Source organism: Anticarsia gemmatalis, chromosome 9 (genome assembly GCF_050436995.1).
Source record: "Anticarsia gemmatalis isolate Benzon Research Colony breed Stoneville strain chromosome 9, ilAntGemm2 primary, whole genome shotgun sequence".
NCBI classification, from domain to species: Eukaryota; Metazoa; Arthropoda; class Insecta; order Lepidoptera; family Erebidae; genus Anticarsia; species Anticarsia gemmatalis.
The window spans coordinates 8602466-8617587 of NC_134753.1; the positions used below are offsets into that span (position 1 = coordinate 8602466).

Below are 15122 nucleotides of genomic sequence, written 5' to 3' on the forward strand. Positions count from 1 at the left end.
GCGTGTCTAAAGATACGAATTAGAATTAATTAAATATATGATAATTCTCTATCTATGTACAGGTCTGTGGCAGTTTTTTTTTATTTTATGCACGAGCGAGCTAACATTAAAAAGATAATACTTTGAATTATAATTAGTTGAATTGTAATCGTGGGATGATAGCAATGCTTAATGTGTTTGTTAGGGAAACAATTTTCCTAATTTTGATTGTTACCGAAATACATTTTATTTTGTGAAAAACATTTGGCCCGTATTCATTTAATTGAATCTTCTGTTTAAAAGGAAAGTCAGGTGAAGTGGTTTTTATAAACGAACACTGTACACGGGAAGATGAAAAAGAAAGCAGGTTACGTATATAATTATAATTACTTAGTATATAAAACATTATGCGGGTTCACAAGGCGATAAATGAAATTACAATTATTAATCCAGTTAAATAAAAATCACTGATTTGGAGCGAAGAATATACATAATGTATTATTTACAAATCGGCACACACACATACAGTCTTTAATAATGATACAATGTACTTAACTCACGCAACTGTCAGCTGATACATTTATTATTCGTTTACTTTAACTGCTAAATAAACTTGTATTTTTTTCCATTACCTGAGTATGTGTATTTGGGAAAAGAAATACTGAAAATGGTTAAGGAAAACGAAAATAAGCTAAGTTTTTTTAGACAATATTTGTCTTAAAAGAGTTTTCAATTCGTAAGTATAACGAAAAAAATACGGGTTAAAAATATGTGTCATATTTTTAACCCGTATTTTTTTCGTTATATCCCATCTTTTTTGCCGTAATATTCTATTCGTTATATACCATAGAGATTGAACTATCTTTTTCGAAATATAAGTCCTAGGTGTCTATCAACTTAGTAATAAATCGCTGAGGTAGCGTTTTCTCTTTTGAAGCAGTCTCAGGACGTCTAACCAATCAACTAAAGTGATTCTATTTCAGGTGTGAATTTGCGTCGACTCTTAAACGTTTGGAAGAATTGCATCAATGAGAATTAAACAAAAGGCTGTTTTTGGGGTCACAGACGGTCACAATTAGGAAAAAATCACACCCTTTTAAGAAAAAACAAATGATAAACGCGATGCAACGTAAGTTTTCTGTTAACCGTGCGTTTCGAGTTTCAGTAACAACGCACTACTGGCTTTTTTCGGGTTTTTGCTCCTAGGCACCCGGCGTTCATATACCTTAACAAAAACTAAAATACAAACTGCGGTAGACCATATTCTTCAAGGTTAAATAATGTCTGAATGGATATTTTTTATGAATAGTCCTTACGTTTGGTTTGATGAGCGTGTAAAACCGTGCGCTTAGCCCGGCTACCACGAATATCAATGACTGTAAACATGAAAACTAAGCAAGTAATTCATCGTGACTACAAGTCAGTGGTACGATATCGATAAGTATTAGTATGACCACCGAGGTCGGATTTATAATTACTTCAATAACCAGATGCTTAGCATTTTCGTGCCTCGGGTCTTAGCCCAGCCTTAGCGATAAAAAAGCAATACGATCAAGAAAAAATAAAGTGGATTATGAGCGCTGACATCAATTAATAATAGTGGCTTAGCAGATTTATGTTATGCTTATTCGCAATGTATTACGTTGCTAATTCATAAGTCAGCATAGTTTTCATTTACTAACCTTTATTATAATGCATGTTCTTATTTAAAAATAGGTAGTTCTCCGATTATTTATATGTTAACAATTTAAATATAGGGTCAATCAGATACCATTAATTATGCTTAATATTAACATGTTAAGTGAAAAGAAAGCCGGTAATGCATACATAGTTCAAATTAAAACTCGAGGTCAGTATTTTCAACTAAAATTAAGTTAAAGTTGGACTTACCGAAGAAATTTAAACGATAATCAAAACTGTTTACATGTTTAGAGCACTGTATTGAACAGAAACAAGTATTGCACTGTTTGGCATATTTTTATGTTGAGAACTTCACTGTGTCAAAGTTTCCGTGGATAGCGGTCACAAGTGGCGCACTCACGCACGTGCGACGCGCGCGGTACAATCCAGTTGACTGAGCGATCGCTCTTATTTCCGCCATAAATTCGCCGCTCGTGAAAATGATTATTTGCAAGTTTCCCTATGAAACTGAAAACAAACAATGCACGAAAATATAGTTTGATTGATTGACTTTCAATTCGTTTCTAAACGTTAATCCACATAACAGTGCAGTCATTTCAAAGGATTTATTTAAATCACTCACAAGCCGAAAAAAAGTTTGTATATTAGAATCTTTTTACTACTAAATTAAAATTATTGTAGTTCTTCGTGCAACTTAAATTATAGTTAGTGTATTTTTCCAACCTAATTGTACAAGTAAGGGTTAATATATTTTCAGGGCCGTAAGATGAATGCGAGCCGGCAAAGTAATGGTCATCGTATAGACTCGGTTAGTCTAGTTAGGGAAGATTTATGCTGAGGCGGTAACCTGATCCAAATAAAATAACACTTTTAAAGAATTTTGCTCAGAATGTTTTTACAATATTAGCAGTGCACGGCCGGGGCTTTTAATTTGAAAATCTGGAGATTGAAGATAGAGATTGACGATAAAAAAATTAGTGTATGATATTAGTTCAAAAAAATAGTAGAAAAATATATTTGTATATTTTTTACGATGTTTGATTAGCGTGAGAAAATAATACAGATTATCATTAATCCACTGATTTATTGTGTTCAAAAGAATATAATCATTATCTAGGACATCTTCATTGCCTTTTACAATAATTAAAACTGATTAATTGTTCGTTAATAAAAAAAAATAGACTAATTTATTGCTTGAAATTATAGCTTTAGTCACTGTCCCTCGCATATTTTACAAAAAGGGATAGTAAGTAGTATAAAACACTGTTTTTTTTTCTTCATCTCAAAAATTGATTTCGTGGCCATGATTTAATTACCTCATGAATAGAGTAAGATATAATTGTTCAATGGTATTCAGAAAACCTTTTTTTATAGCGGCGTAGGGATTACTGATGTCGTTATACGGAAGGGTGTAGGCAGAGGTGTATTAGATACGCCCACGTATTATTTTTAGTCCATTAGGGCACATTAATTACCAAACAGCGTCTGGGTTTTTATTTACGGGCTAAGATCCCGCTATACAACGACCTTTACCGAGCTGTAGCACGATTCTGTAAAGTCGGTACTGTCGAGTATTGAAAGTTTGACATTTAGAATGTACTGACAGAATAATTCCTACAACGCCCGTCAGAGGCGCTGATCAGATTTTCATACAAAATTCCTCGATGAAATGTCCGTTGATAGTAGTCGATAGTAGTAGAGAATCGAGCTACTGGTTAATGGATGAATATCTGTAGATCAATTTTCTAGCATTAATGACTACCAATAACCGGCTAGCTTTCGATTGATTTTGCACGAAAATCTGATCAGCGAATCTATAGGGCTCCGTAAAAACTATTATGGCAGTACATTTTAAATGTCAAACTTTTAATGGAGAATGTTACCTAATTTTGATTTTTAGCACTCCATATTGTCGTTTAAAAATAAAAAATACTGGTGAAAGAATTACTTCGATACGTCAATTAGTTTTCGATTTATAAGTAAAACAAGTTGTAACCGCACGACGCTAGCTCTCGGTGACGGTGTGACGTCACTCTACACTTGCTCAGTCTGGCTCACACAGTCCGCTTGCGGTCGCGCGCTCGGTGCGTTGAAATTATTCCTAAATACTTTTAAAAATGTTCAATTCAAATACTAGGAAATCATATGTTGTGTCTAAATGTAATTTAATATTATGTAGGTAAGTACATTAGTAATAATAAATAACTTCATCTTATAATGAAACAATTTCTAACCGGATTGATCGCGAGTTTATTGATTTTACTGTGGCAGGAAAAAAGTAAAATCGATAAGTATGCGATTATTTCGGTTAAAAACTGTTTCATTATAATATGCAGTGATCTTAAATATCTAACATTATTACTTATTACACCTATGTATAATATACTAGAAGCCGCCCAGGACTTCGTCCGCATGAAAACCTTTCCCGCGTAAATCCCGATCCTTCGGGAACTCGAGGATAAAAAGTAGTCTATGTGTTATTCTGGGTCTTCAGCTATATATCAAATTTCATCGTAACCGGTTCAGTCAAATTTGCGTGAAAGAGTAACAAACATCCATACATACTTACATACATACTTACATACATACATACGTACATACATACGTACATACATACGTACATACATACGTACGTACATATATGTATACATACATACATACGACGTACGTACACATATACATACATACGACGTACGTACACACATACGTACATACATACATACATACATACATACATACATACGTACATACATACATACATACATACGACGTACGTACACACATACGTACATACATATGTACATACATACATACATACATGCATACATATGTACGTACATACATACATACATACAATGACATATGTATGTCATTGTATGTATTACTTATGTACTTACGTATGTACATATGTACATTCTCACAAACTTTCACATTTATAATATTAAGTAGGATTTCGGAAGCAACAAAACCTCTATTTGTTTCACAAATAATTCGCAACCATTATTCAATTTATTTCAGTTAGATTATCCGATTGCCCTTTTTAAAATCCTTTATCCATTTTATTAATCGAATAGTATTTACTATTATTATAAGTTATTTTATACATAAGCGGACGAAAACACAACAAAATACTACGCAAGCTATACTAAGACTACCAAAATACTAAGCGGGACGCGGCCCGCGCGGCGCGGCAATGTAGTATGACGTCACAGCCGCTCACGCGGCTGTTAGCGGGACTCGATATTTTTCGAAACTTTGAATGCTTATAAAATCAAAACTATTTGGTATTTTTGACTAAAACAAAAACTAGTTTATATGTATACATACAGGCTATACTGTGTCAAAATTTAAAGCGATTTGGCATACCTAGTAACATTCTCCATTCTCGAAAGTACCGACTGTAGAGAATTGCACGGCTGAACTGCTTTTTAGACAAGCCATTCGCAATATATTTATTGACATGTTTTATTTTATAAAAATATCTCTGATCTCTGATCCAGCTCGTTGAAGGTCGTTGTATATTGCGATCCTATACTATTAGAGTTTTTACAAATAACAACAGTTCTTTAAAGAATATATCTGTGCTTTTGCTCGGCCCAGGAATCAATCACAGGTACTACCCGTGTTTGGTTAAAAAAAATATCGCACAAATAATACAATAGTGCTGTAACTCAAAATACAACTTTTATCAGAATCGACGAATAAATTGTTTATTACTCCCTATTATGGGAACAAAAAAACGAAATGCTCTTTGCGTTTTAAAAATGAAATGGAAAAGATCATTTTGTTTCTAATTAATAATAATAAGCATGGTATGGTTATAGTTGAAGTTATAGTATGGTTATAGTTGAGGTAATAGTTGAAGTTGTGTCGATGTATTTCGAGTTACTACACTATTGTATTATTAGTGTGATATGTTTGTATTTTTTAAAGGTCACTACTAGTGGGTTGCAGAATACTGTTAGGTATCTGATTCACCCCTACGGCTAAGTTTAGAGGCTCGTGTTCAAAATATAGTTCCACGAAAACTTGTTGGAAATTGTATTTAGTGTGCATGAAGTCTATTTCAGTTCAAACTTTTAAACTTGCTATTTGTTATTTTGAATTTGTATTGGAAAAACGTTTTTTTAAACACGTGTTTTATATTATTAAAAAGGTACCTGCCATGAAACGTTACAAAAAAAGAAACATGTACTTTTTTCCTCTTTATTTAATGGCATCTTTTTCAAAATCCAGACGGCTGTCACTAGTTTTTATTTTCAGGAGCTTTTCAATTTACCCGGTGTGTTTGAGTTGAGACTGTTACATAAAACTGTAAAGATATTTTTAAATACTTATGTTAGATTTGTATCAAAAGTCTGTGATAGTAAAAATATGTATTTATTTACTATTTTGAGCGATATTGTAAGGCTATAATTAATTTTACTAGCCAATGACGTGTTAGAAGTGTGAAAGAGCTTATACAAACATACATAAAACATCTAAGTTGTAACAAAAATCGGAAACATACTCGTAAAAATGTAGAACCAGACTTTTTATTACAATAATATCGCGCTTAAAAGAAGAAAGCGGTTCTCGGAGGACACTACAAGTAGTCTAGACCACTATATTGTAGGTATAAAAATATTTTGTAGTTAGGAACCTGACGTAATTGTCCCCTAAAATTGCACAACATTTCTTTGAAATCTACATTTACAACACAAATTTCAACTAAGGTGTACACAAACATTCATTTACTGAAGCTAAGTTAAAATATAATGGATTCTTTTTAATTGACATAGACAATTGAATTTGTGTCATAATGAGTATGAGCAATTAATATTTGGATTTTCGCTGAACTCTAGATATCTATTCAATTGATTTATCAGTAGAAAGCTTCATCTAACTTAACAAAACAAATACTTTTAAACTATACTTAGGTTCTAACGAAAATATCACAATACGGTTCTTCACATTCGTAGTCGAGGGCAGAAGGTAGTAGCGTACAAATTAATTGCGTATTTAGCTCGGGGCGTCAGGATAAACATAATTCTAAATATAGAGAGATATGTTTATATTTATTAGAAAACCTTTACACACTACACGTAGGCTACACGTAGGTGTTGTTTAAAGGGTATTTCTATTTGGATTCAAATCGCACATGAAAGAGTAAAAATAAGTATGAGTACATCTGTATTCATGAACAGCGAGTTTGCTCCCGTTAAAAGATTTCCCGTGAATTTCGGACCATTTTCAGAAGAAATCAAATCATTTTGGCGTCTATAAATAGATATATGGGTATAAGAAGAAGTTATGTAACTTGTTTTTTTTTCTGCTTGGTAAATTAACTAAATATATTGGACACGTTTTTTTATACATAATCAATTGTGTTTTGCTATCAACAGACAATGCCATGACATTACAGCGTGCTCTACTTATGTTGCTTAAAGCTAAGTCATTAATAAGCCATCTAAAAAGTAAAAAAAAATGGCGTCAGTATATTTAATTATTTGAATGACGGAATAATTAAATTATTTTTTCGTTTCCTTTGAAATATTTTTTCTATAAGTTCAATATTTTTTATTTTATCGCTCAAGTTAGTTTTCCTTTAAAACGAAGCAAAGTTGGCATTATGCCCGTTATGTAAATTTAACTTGTTATAGCTGCATAGTAAAATATATAATTTAATATTTGGAGAAACCTGGCCTACGTTATTACAAAATTTGGTAACAGAATCACAGATGGTGCATTAGAAATATCGTGTGCATCTTGAGTCAATAATAGATACCCACGATTGACTATTCGATACTAATTCGTCAGGTTATTCTATCTAATATTCTGCTTACTTATATTATTCTCAGTGTGAATGTTGATATAAATATATTTATACGTAGTCAAAGTCATTTTCCCACTGCTGGGCAAAGACTTAGTCACTTTAAAGCAAAAAATACAAGTCCAGACTTATAAAAAATACAAATCAGGCCTTAATTTTACCAGTAAAATATCTCTAGTTCAGATCTCTAATGTGTATGCTTCTTTCGTATATTTTACATTCATACCTTAGTTGGTTTCAATTACATTCACCTTGTCGTAGATGCTCGCTGGGAGCGAGAGCCTTCTTTTCTTTTTAAAAACTTCGTAGTTCTGTTGAAGAACTTATTTCTAAATGTATTTCTTGATTGCTTAGTTTATATTTACTTTGAGCAATCTCAAGAGGAAAAAATTGGGGCTTCAAGTGAGACTTTTAAATGGACACTTTTCATAAAGTTTTATTTATTATTTTTGGTAACTGAAAGCGGTATATTTTATTGATACAACATTACGTCCGAAAAATACACACTAGTTTTGTTTTATACCTCTGAAAAAATTATTAAATTCCTGTGTGGTCGTTTATGTACGCAGCTTTGCCCGTGTTGCCTTCACAGGGACTTAACTATTTTATCATCATGTCAAGCATTCAAGTCGGTTTAAAATAGTTTAGCTGTTTCCATAGCAAAGCAGGACAAACAGATAAACTTTTTAATTCAATCCATATCTATGAAGAAGATCTCGTTGCTACGGCTACTTTGTAGCCGTAGCAACGAGATCTTCTTCAATTCACTTCATTTAACTATGAATTTCCAAAGAGCTGCACTATGGTAGCTTCTGTATCTTTTGTCTATGCAAATACTTAATAAAACGAGCTCATGGAATAAGTAGTTTTACATTTAAATTTGAATGAAAGTGAGCAGCAGGTGTAGCGAGATTCGTGAAGTAATTGCCGAGAACTACACTCCACGGTGTGGTGCTCTATTTAAAAATGCAGTTGAAAAAGGTCTTTTGTTTCATGGTTCAAAGGCTTCCAATGATAACGTGGTCTGTGGCAATTTGACGGCGTGTGTGGTACAATAGGCAATTCTCATCAAATACACGTTCCAAATTTTTCCGACCTTGACCTTTTCGGGTCTTGGTTTTGTACCCAGTTGCTCTACTCCTTTATGCATCTATTTGTAAAATCTGTCGTCATACAAAAAATTGTGCAGATATTGACTAAATATAATTTTGAATCTTAATGTTTAAGCTTTTAGACGGGGATTACAATTATTCACCTCGCCTTGTTTACATTTTGGCCAGCTGGCTTGCTACAAACAAAGACGAATACTAAGCGATTTCACACTGATTTTGGAATTTAAGAGTACGATCAATTTAGAATACTCTCGGGAGTCAGCCAGCATGTTGCAAGTTAAAACAAGTTATTAGTCAGCTTCATAAATCTTTTCAGAATCCAAGCAAACTTAAGTACCTACACAAGTTTTATCTAAGCAATTTTATGAGCCCTAAGTACCATTTGGAAGCAACTACTATTGTAACTGCTAGGACATTGTCATTTCGTTATGTTTAATAGTTGCAGTAACTGTCTCTGACTTTGTTGATGTTATTGCGCTGACATTAATTTCAGGATCCGAAGCAGTTACTATTGGATTTTATGTTTATGTCACAATTACTCTTAAACGTGACTATTAGGCGTTGTAACTACTTATTTTTTTTATACGTGAAAGAAAATGTGGGTGAATTCTCGTCTCTTTGTTTCAATGTTGTGTCTGGCCTAAAATCGAGCGACAGACATTTTTACTAAAAAATATTTTTTCTGAAACATGCCGCTTTTATGTATTTTGCATATTAAATTGTCGGAAGAGTGATTTTTGGATTTGATTTTGTTCGTTAAATAAACTATGTTTGTATAAAAAACTTCACTACTAACTTTTTGATGGCGAACGGTATCATCTTGGGAAATCTTTAAAAAGACGGCACCCTGCAAGTTTTTGTGGTAGCCTGAGCCAACATGAACTTGATTTTAATAGACGATGACTCCTTCGTTTTGTACGGAATAAAGCACCAATAGTGATTCGGAAGGAAAATGTTTTACAATGTTCAAAGCTATCATATATACCTACATCTTTCGTTTCGCTTAGAAGGTCACCGAGGCTTAATTTGTCACAATTTTTCACAGGTCATTCGAAGAAAAGATACCTTTTAACCCCATTCATGTTCATGGCCGGATTCCTGGCCGCAACCTTTTGAACCTTCTACAACGCTTTGAGACAAAAGATATTTCATTGTCGCAATCGGATTTACCACAAATTGTCGCACAAAGACTCTCAAAATTAATTCTTAGAAGTATGCGGTGTCAGGAGAGTCTAGTCTCCTCTAAACGTGAAATTTTAACCAAACCAAAAGCACATAGTCTGCCGTACGCCTTCATATTATTTTTTGAACCTCCATCATTATAATTATAAATTTCAGTGAACTACAAAAAAATATAGATCTCAACAGCCATTTGTTGAAATATAATACAACGCCATTAGTAAATTATATTTATACAAAAAAAAAATAACTTCAACCTTAAGAATTACTCGAAGCTCGAGCAAATTGAATGTCACAAATGCTTCGAGAGCACGTGTAGTAAGAGCGCTTGAAAACTCCATAGTCTATACCTATATGACTGTAGATTCTGTAGAATAAAGTAATAACTCACTTGTGCTTTATCATCTTGTTCGTTGTATCGTTGCACTCGTATCGGAAAACATATTTTTCTTATAAAACTTGCGTTATCTAATCAATTTACTCCATGCTTTGATTACTATCATAAATTTAAACTATTTGACACCTTGAATTGTTTTTCTTGGTCAATTAATACGTAAAGGTCAGTGAAGAGACTAGAAAAAAAAACTATTTATATTGTTTACCTCAGAATACCCGTGTCCAAAATTTACGGATAATTATGTCATCTTAAAAGTACTAGCGCGATTCTCGACCACTATCGACCATCGACATCCTAGCTTACAAGAAATTTTCCATGAAAATCTGATCACCGCCTCTAGCGGGCGATGTAGGAACTATTTTTGAAGTGCATTTTAAATGTCAATCTGTCAATACTGGATAGCACCGCCCGTAGAGACTCGTGCCACAGTTCAGTGAAACGCAACTTTTAAGAACAAATATAAAATTTCCATATTTCAAAAATGTGCAATTAATATTCCGTAATAGCCTATTCATGCTTGCGATATTGTTGGCCGAGGCAACTGCGAGAATTTCGGATTAATCTTAATTTATTGGATATCAACTTCTTTATAGCTAATTCGTGGAATAGATAAAGGAAAATTTTAACTATCAGTAAGTGCTATAATATCAGTGTCCTTTGAGTTGGTACGTATTATATAAGGACCAGTAATTTCTATATTATGCTGCAACCAGCGAATTAAAATGCTCGAGTTTGTATTTGAAAACTACTAGAGATTAAAGGTCATTTAATTAGACCGAGAAATCTGTGTATTTGATGGCTTCCGTTCCATTGCGTCGTGGTCGTGGGTTCGATTCTCACACGGAAAAATAATTAGTGTACTATAGGTGTTTCGGTACTGGTTGTACCTTGTGTCCGTTGTTTCTATGTTTGTAAAAGTCCCCGCGACGACTGAAAAGAGCAATTCTCAGAGCGGAAGTTGACTTTTGAAAAATATGACGAAACTTATGAATACGTAACATTGTGTACCTACTTACTTTACTTGGGAAAAGTCTTAATATTTTAACAGGGCCATTTTTAATGAAAGTACCCCAGAGGGTACATTTTTACTGAAATTTCAGGATGATTGTCAATCACAAGTCACATTTCATCCTCTTAACGCCTGTAGGTTCTGTTTTAAAAGGTGGAAAATCTTGCACTATTTAGAAACGGTATTTTACCTCTCGCTAGGTAAAATGCGTTTTTTTCGGCAACTTTTGTTATTCGGCCAGTGCAGTCAGTTCTGTGAAGTCTACGTTCCTATTAATTGACAATGCTGGAAGCTTGTGGTATGCGAATTTGATTGACAATTTTGTCAATTTTCAGGCGAAATATTCTGTTTTGACTACTTTTCCGTTATTGTTCGAAAAATGTCCATGTATTTTTATAATTTTATTGTATGAAGAAGAAAGCAGATAAATTAAAAAGTATTTCTTGTTGTAACAATAAACTTTCACTTTAGTAAAAGATAATACACCGATAGAAATTAAAATATCGTTGTTAGTTCTAAATCAAACCACTACGCGATTCATTTATGAACACAAAAGGGAACTTAAATAAAATTTATTTATGCAATTCAATGAATTTCGTACCTTCAGTCCGTAGTTTTTGTAGAGTTCATTACTTAGCTTCAGAGGGTACGAGAGTCAGAAGAATTGGGGCGTAACATATCGATAAACGCTTCCCCTTCTTCTTGAATGTGACGGGAATCCGTTCTGTGTTAAATCTTAAGATGTTGTTCACATTTATATCGGGAAGTGTTCCATATATGGGACGGCTTCACATAAGTTAGTCTATCAACAAAACGAGAACCGTATAATAATGTGTTTATCTAAAAATGCGATACGAAAAATACGTTAAACTGGTTCGGTTTGTGTTGATTATTTACTGAATTAGAAAAGCATCTTACGTATCTTTGGCACTCAGAGTTTTAAAGGAATAGAATGTCTTAATGCTTTGCCAAAATACGCATTATGTTTTCCTTTTTCTATTTTCTTCGATTTTAATGTCTTATTTTCATATTCAGATGCAAATCTTGATTGCTGGAAGGAAATTGACGGCTTTTTTCTTTGATGCCATTATAACTTACACTTTCCTCCACGAGTTTCATGATCAGTCAATGTCAAAGACAAATATAAGTAGTAGTTTAACGAATAATTTTCGCTGTGTAATTGCAAACTTTGATATTAATGAGTAAGTATTTTCTAGCTTTTTGGTTCAAATAAATTTTTGAACATGCACATAAAGGTACCTTCAGAACAATTAATAAGTTATAGATGAATTCGGACTTTATTGAGTTGTAAATAATTTCTGACAAGTTTCTTTTTCTATAATATCATAAGTATTGTTTCCTTTTATTAAATAAGGTAATCATTCTTTTGATATCTGATCTTCAAGTATTGAAATCTACGGCACTCACTGTATTAATAACTGTAATAAAATGTTTATCTATCAAATACACAGAGAAAATTAATATAGGGTCGCTTACATTTCAGATTTGATTGTTCAAACAGTAAGTGAGTAATCTGGTTTGTAAACTCGATTAGAATAAGTCAGTAGATTAAATGTTTCGGCTTCAAGCGAATACCTCCTCAATGGAGTTACCTTACCGCGATTCCTCGAAAGCCTAATATCAGTACAAGAATTAACATTGAATTAGATTAATGTCTTCAAGAATATATCTACACTAGCTGACCCGCGCAACTTCGCTTGCGTCACATAAGAGAGAATGGCTCAAAATTTCCTCCTATTGGTAGAAGCGTGATGATATACAGCCTATAACCTTCCTCGATAAATGGACTATCTAACACTGAAAGAATTTTTCAAATCAGACCAGTAGTTCCTGAGATTCGCGCGTTCAAACAAACAAACAATCAAGCAAACAAACTCTTCAGCTTTATAATATTAGTATAGATTTGTATGTCTCGTGTACTGAGACCAGCTTTATCTACATGAACTAGATTGTATTTACATCTTCATAAACGAATTTCGAGTGTTATGAGATTTTGTTGAAATGTGTATCTCTATTTATTTGCTGAGTGCTTTGTTTACCGAGAATTCTCAGAAGTAGCCTCGTGTTCGGAACCGTAGGAAATAGGATTCGGATCCTTTCGGATGCTGTGTAATTAAAAAGCGTGCATTTAACATTTTAGAGAATATAATTTAAGTCTTCTTGTATGTTTGTACACTACGAATATGTAAACTTTAATTTAGTATTCAGTTTACCTACTGCAAAGAGATTTCAATAATTTATTTTTAAATGAAGTACGAATTACGTTTGAAATATTATTTATTACAACATGTAATGGCATTACTTTATTACCACACAAGTCCAAAATACTTTGTTATGTTATATAAAACGTATAAAACAGTTACTTAGTCGAATAAGTAGCAAATTTGTTTTCATTCATTCTCATTTAAATAGACATTCATGATTAGGATATTATTGTGTAAAAGGTGGTTGTAGTCCAACGATAGCAGATCATTGACTGCAATAAACTCGACGACTCTGACACGTGTGTGTTTACGTGTACCAAAATAATTTGATATGTTACACGAAACCATAAATTAGAAGTATTCATTATCGTATTAACGACGCCTATAAGTCCTTAATGCGGTTGCTAAAGGAATGAAATTGCATCGTGGCCGCGTGGCAAATGATCGTGGTTAATAATCTCATTAATTCCTTACTCACAAAAGTGTTCTCCCATCATGAGACGGGTTCTGTAATGTGTGCAAGTGGGGACTGAGTCCATAAAGAATAATATTATATACTTAGCAAAATAAATATTTCAAGGCCTAGCCCCTCCCTCATTACGGAAGGAGACCCTTGCCCAGCAGTGGGATAGTAATGGGTAATTTTTTTTATTCCAGGTATAACAATAATTAAGATGAGTAGTTACCTACTGCTTTAGGTGCCTTGTATTTTCGACTACAATTTTCTTTACTGAAAATGAAGCGTTCATTCAATGGTTCGTGTTCCCGATGACAATATTGTAAAAAGTAGATAAGTAAAGTTTCCAGTGAGTGCTTTTTGTCCGCTCTCGACTGTACCCGTACTGTTACAATTCAGAATAGGTCTCGATTTCCGGCAAATTGATACTGAGTGAATTGCAAACTGTAATTACTTGAATTAAGTCTTTGTTTTTTGTTTATTTTATTGACTGTATTCAAGCTACCGTTGCTTTAGTAACTTACTCTGTAGGATAAAATACCTTATTACATAACAGAACCATATTAGATATATCTAGAATTTGTTTTATTTATAATATTAGTACTACGCGAAACCCTCTAAATAGTTGCTGAAACGAAAAGATGTGGCTCTGCGTCGTGCTATAATTATAAATTAGGCGCCGAATTCAAAAGAGTTTAAAATTGTGTGAGGTATCATGTATTTACATATTAATCATTACAACGACAAACGTTTGACGAGAATTTTTGTAGGATATGTTTGTCAGCGCGTCTAGCGTGCGTTGTAGGTACAAATTATTTTTGCAGTACATTTTTAAAGTCGAACTCTTGATACTCGATAGCGATAGTACTGACCGTAGCGAAACGTTCTGCTGAATATTATATTTTTCAAAATCCTCGCTTATCGTGCATTGAATCCAAGTTGTTACAACATTTTCTGATATATTTGTAGGTGTTATTTATAGCATGGTTTCATAACACTACGAAAACGTCGCCGTATTATAAGCCATCGCTTTGAAGCTATTTTAACAACAATCTGTATTGTTAGGTTTTCCCGAAGTTAATACAAAATGAATCGCCCACACCATAATGACCCACTAATTGCTGACACAATGGTAATTTATCAAGTTTGTCGGAACTTGAAAAATACAGGGTTCTGTAGCTTGGGATAAACTACAATCTAAGATTTTATGCTGCAGTTAGTTACTAGATTTAGTTTGATGGTGATTGCTAGTATTTTCACGATTTACTACTATCGAGTAGCTGTAAAAATGTCTTGGAAAATTTTTCGGGG

General features: G+C 33.2%; 1 protein-coding gene across 2 annotated transcripts in view; it reads right to left on the reverse strand.

Annotated features, from left to right (window-relative positions):
- Window positions 1-2033, reverse strand: part of LOC142975683 (pyrokinin-1 receptor-like) — an 82497-nt gene extending 80464 nt beyond the window's left edge. For both annotated transcript variants that reach the window (XM_076118674.1, XM_076118673.1), the window contains exon 1: window positions 1870-2033. The gene's annotated coding sequence lies outside the window, so the exon portion shown is untranslated. The remainder of the gene's footprint in view (window positions 1-1869) is intronic.
- Between the last annotated feature and the right edge of the window lie 13089 nt (window positions 2034-15122).